Below are 6000 nucleotides of genomic sequence, written 5' to 3' on the forward strand. Positions count from 1 at the left end.
AGTGGAGGACATGGTGGGGATCAATGCAAACACGAATAATATTTCGGAGAAATAAAATATTAAAATAATTTTTTTTAAAAAAAAAAAACAAGGTCACCTTTTAAAAAAAAACAGCTCATACCTTGTTTGGAAAAAAAAATTATCAAACAAATTTTAACAGCTTATAAGCTTCAAAATAATTTTTGCGGAGCTTATAAACTTAGTCAAGTTGTAGTAATATGAAATCTGTTTTACGTGATTAAGTTGGCCAAACATATTTAGAGTAATTAAACATGATTAAAACTTTTTAACATGATAAAACGGAATGAAAAATCGAATACAGGACGTCCGAAAATGGTATGTATCACGTATGACATAAATGGTTTGGACAGTTCGAAAGGACCGAACTTGAACTAAGGAAGTTCGAATGACCGCTCCGTCCCGAGTTGACACCTGGCTAGTCTGATTTGTCTGTTCTGCCACTAAAAGATGTTGGGTTGTGTTGTGATTTTTGCGTTCCATTTGGAGGTGGGCCAAAATAGACTAATCCGTTTGGGTTGCGAGTCAAGGCGGGACAGACAAATTCGTCGGTTTTTTGTTTTATTCAACGAAGATTTTAATACGATAAGAAATTCATACGAGTAGTTAATGATTTTAACTTAGATGGTGTTTGTGTATTGACTCGTCTCGGCCCTCGGGCCAACTACTAAACAGAGACTTAAACATGTATTTAAAAATTAAACATAAATAATTAAAGATAACTGCGAAAACTTAAATCAAATTTCAACCCGATATAATATAACCAGTGAATAACTAAAAACCAAAACAATGAATAATATACAACCAAATCGAATAACAAATAAACACTGAATTCATACTTAAACTAAACCGCTAACAACCCCCGCATCCAAGCTCTAGTCACTGACTACCAGGTCCAATATCTAGATAACATGCAACTGCCCCGTCGAATGAGGTGTCTAAAAATTAAACCTCATACGTGAGCGACAACAACACTCAACACGAAAATATGAGTATACACGTGCTATGAGCACGTGAATGCAAATGTATAGGACACCGGAAACCCATCACTTGCGGTCAAACTCTGCTCAGTCATGGAGGCGTCATTGTATGTAGAACGTTGGGTAGTCGCATCAGGAGGTGACACACATACAAGAATAAACTGTGGATATAGATGACATGATATTGTATCAGTGGGTCCAACCATTCATTAAGAAATAAGGGGCTGAGCGACCCAATTACAGGTTATAACAATATATAAACTCAACATGATAATATACGTAGACTGTAGCATAATAATCTCGGCAAGTTGGCAACCCGTCGAAAAATAAATTTTTTTGACAAAATATAAAAAAATTAAAAAATCATATAATTTTATAAATAATATACTTTTCAAATTATTAATTATTACATAAACTATTATAATTCATATAAATATTTTAAAACTTAGAAGACATATATAAATCACTCAAAACTTATTAATCAACATAAACAATCAGAAATAATAATTATAATAATATATAAAAATAAAAAATTGGTTGTCGACCCGCTTGCCTAAACCATGGTTCATATGGGCAAATCTCTTTAACCAACCTCCAAATGGACCGCCAAAATTAAAACCCAGCTCATCCTCTTTTAGTGAATGGGCGTTTAGGCCGGTTGGTCCGTCGGGACAAACTTAATTAACAGCTTTATTTGACGTATTCGTACGACCTCCCTCGTACTTTTTTGTCATTTGATTGTTATTTAGTTATGAAAATATCACATGCAATTTATATTTATGAAAATATATTTTTTGTATTTTTTTAATTTCGATTTTTTTTAAACAAAATTGATAAACAAACACGCTTCACATCACACGTGCATCCAAATACTGAAATATTTTTGTTGTTGTTGTTGTAATTATTACTATTATTATTATTATTATTATTATTTTAAAGGATTATTATTATTATTATTGCCAATGCTATTGTTATTCTCTTTTAAGGACTCAAAAACAATTGTTCTCACGAGATAATTCTTAAATATATTCTTATAGTTTCGTCATCGTCTCAATTATATCTATTTTGTTTTTCAAGTCCTGAATATATCTCTTATTAATTAAAAGGTGTCTCGAATATATCCTTAAAACTAAATAATACATATTCTGCCCTTTATTTTCCATTTTAATATTTAAAAGTTTAATCTCATCATGCTTCCGTAAGTAAATTAAAGCAAATTATCTCTTTGACCAAACTGTTGTCGGGACTCGGGGTATGTCCATCGGGTTTTACAGGTTGCTCCTCACAACCGAACCACGCGATCGCAACCGATTGTTCCTGATGCAAACTCCTTCAGCAGCAGCTAGCATAGCCTTATTTCGTTTCCTACCTTAAGGCGTATAGTAAAAGCTTAATATTTAAATAAAAACAACATGATAGGGAAGAGCTTCGGAAATTTATTCAGACAACATATTATTACATAAATCAAACTCTTTTGAAGAGGAAGAGATAACTAGTTTAGCTACTCATCGTAGCCTTGTTCTTGAAATACATGAAATTACAGAAACTTAATACAAACGTAGAAAGAAAAATATTACAATATTTTTATTTGTAAGAAAACTGAAGGGAATGATCGATGTCTTCAGCTTTCTCGAAAGCATGTATTTATAGTTGTAGTTCCACTCGTTTCACCGAGAAACTTAAGGGAATCTTACAGTTGTCTTGTCTTTTTATGCCATTATTGATGACATCTTTTACTAGTGGAGGAGTCATATGATTGACTTTGTCTTTTGGATTTATTCCCTCACATGTCTTCTTTATTGTTGTCGGGGCATCTTTTGTTTTTGCAGTGGGCCCTGGAAAAACGCGTTTTTGGTGGTCCCTGTCCACCTTTGCTTGTCTCGAAAAAATCTTTTCGATCCATTTGGGGTCTAAAGGTTTTTTCGAATTTTGGATCCTTCTGGTTTGGACATTCTGGACAGATATTCTCTGACCATCTTCCGATATGAGCCATGTTACAAAATTTTTGGCGAGTTTCTTTACTCCTCGGCAGCTTGTTGTTCCACAATAAGTTTCTCTTCTTTTTGAAGAGTTCTTCCGCAAAATTCGTAGTTTTTCCTATCATTGTGTTTAACAGGAATGATCCATTCACATAATTCTGATAAAATTTGAACGAAAACTTGACCTTGTCCATCTCGGTGAGACAGACCCAAATACCCCATGCCCTTCTGGTTGAGATTTCATTTTATCCGAAAGTGGACACCAATGTATTTCTTTAGATATGAGATCCTTGATAAATCTTTGATTTTCATATCAGGTCTCCTTAGCTTGATGAAATGAAAGGACTCATGTGATCCTTTCCCTATTGGTTCTGGAGTTGCACTAAAGAAGTATAACTCGAGCACATCGCCTCTGGACAAATGATTATTATTTGCCCATGTTTCTTGAACTGCTTCCTGAATCCATTTTGGTAGTTGTGATATCTCCTGGAAGCCTGGTGAAGTTGTATAAACTGAGGCTAAAGCCCCAAATTCATACCATATCTTTACATCATTAGGATTGACATTGTTTTTTAGCCAAATCCTTGGATATATTCCCGCAACATCAACCATGCAAGTGGTCGGGTTGATTTCACTTCTTGTACTTAATTTCTCTCACCTTTGTTGATAAACCTGAAATGGAAAAATGACAGCTGAATTAGAGGGTGTTTGGCTAAATTTATTAAAAGGAGCTTATAAGCTGTTTTACGAGCTTATAAGTTGTTATAACTTATTTTAAAAAAAAGTTGTTAAAGTGTTTGGATAAACTTATTTTAAATAACTTAAAGATGTTGATGTATTTGGTATTATAAGATCTTTTTATCGTCAAAATTACCAAAAAGGGTATAATTATATGAAAGTAATGTTTCGAGTTATACGTATATGAAAATAGTTTTAGAATAAACATATATTAAAAAATAAAATTGTTATAATATTTTATTTTAGAAAAATTTATGTGATTTGGATTTTTTTAAAAAAATAATATTTAATATTTAATGGATGGAGGATATGATGAAGATTTATTAAAATATTTAAGGATATTTTAGAGAGATAGAATGTTAAAATAAAATCTTTTTAAAAAAAGTACCTCCTCCCTTACTTTTTAAAAAACAACTTATAAGTTGTCAAACAGTTTATTTTGACAGTTTATAAGCTGTTTTTAAAAAAAATTACCAAACAAAAATTAATAGCTTAAAAGCTCTGAAACAGCTTATAAGTTGTTTGAAAGAGCTTTTAAGCTCTGTCAAGCACCCTCTTAGTATCAATCTTAGATTTGCCCTTGTATGTGTTGGGCCTAAAATTGATCTCTTCCTCTTTTACCCCAGAGGCGTAGGGTTGACTTGATTAGTTATCTTCATCAATTGTTTCTTTATCTGGATCATCAAAAGCTGATGATAGATTAACAATTGTTTCTTGAGTATTAGAACATCCACATCTTGTTCTTGTAAAACCAATGGTTTTAGCATTTCTTGTTTCTGAAAACCTAGTGGTTTCTCTATGGCACGCATAATTGGCCCTTGAATGACATCTCATAATTGAGTTTGAGCATGCAGACATAATGTGATTCGATTGGATACTTTGATTCGACCAGCTTGTTGTAACATGCCCGCCATATCGGCACTTATGACAAGCTGGTTGAACTCAGTTTGAAGCAACCCAATGTGTTCCCTGAGATGCCTCTGCATTTTCATGATGGAATCCACGTCACTGTCTTCCATCTCTTGTTAATAAATCTGCAATAATATTTTCATGATATTTAATAATAACAATATCAAAAATATAATTTTGACATAATGTTTGTCATCTTAATAACTTCCTAGCTTTCTCATGTTTAGATTCAATCTTATTTCTTAAGAAAGCTTTTACCTGGTGTTATCAACCTTCAAATTGAATTATTTAGCAAGTAAAAATAATTGTCATTTTTCGAATGCTCTTTTAATTGCATAAAATTCCTTCTCGTTGATATGTCATCTGATAGCTTTAAATTCTGAAAAAAGACCGCTACAGTATTTGCATGGTATTTTCCCATCCGAAGAGATTTTATTAAGGACTACTAACCACCGTTTGTCGCTGGCATCCGTAAATAACACCAGATCATCTTCATCTACGGGTATAACCATTTTTGGGAGATTCTTACATATCTCCTTTAATTGGTTAACCTCTTTAGTATGTTCATCGGTCCATATAAACCTTGCATCTTTTTTTTAACAAATGACTGAACACCTTTCTGTACAATGCTAGGTTATTTATGAATATCCCTGCAAAATTAACGACTCCTAGAAATCTTTGGAGTTGTTTTACATCTTTTAGTTTATCTGAAAAATTATTTACCTTTTCCACAATATGGGGTTGTATAATTATTCCAGATTCATCAATCTCAATACCAAGGAATTCAATTTTCCTTGTTGTTATGACTGTTTTCTCTTCAAATAAAATCAGTCCTTCTTGTTTACAAATTTTAGAGAAAATCTCTAAATGTTTAACATGTTCATCTATGTTTTTTGATGCTATAATAATATCATCAATATAAACAAACATGAAGTTGAAATAATCTTTAAAAATATTATCCATCTTTCTTTGAAATATTTGGGGTGCATTAGTTAATCCCATATACATAACTTTCCAGATATAATTTCCTTGTGGTGTAGAGAAGGCTGTGAAATTCTTACTGCCTTCTTCCATTCGAATCTGGTAAAATCCAGACTTACAATCAAATTTTGAGGGCACTCTAGCATTTCGTACATAACTAATTAGATGTTCACAACTGGGTATGAAATACCCATCAAACTCTAGGATTTTATTAATTACTTAGTAGTTAATAACTAACCTGGGTTTCTCTCTTTTTATTTCACCATGATTTCTGACCAGAAAACCTGGGCTACTATATGGTGAAATTCATTCTTTGATTAAAACAAGGTCCAAATGTTTCTTGATAATAATCCTCATATCCCTTTGATCTGTTATGTTCATCGGAATAGGCTTAT

The sequence above is a fragment of the Henckelia pumila genome, unplaced genomic scaffold, assembly GCF_033568475.1.
Source record: "Henckelia pumila isolate YLH828 unplaced genomic scaffold, ASM3356847v2 CTG_461:::fragment_3, whole genome shotgun sequence".
Taxonomy (NCBI): Eukaryota; Viridiplantae; Streptophyta; class Magnoliopsida; order Lamiales; family Gesneriaceae; genus Henckelia; species Henckelia pumila.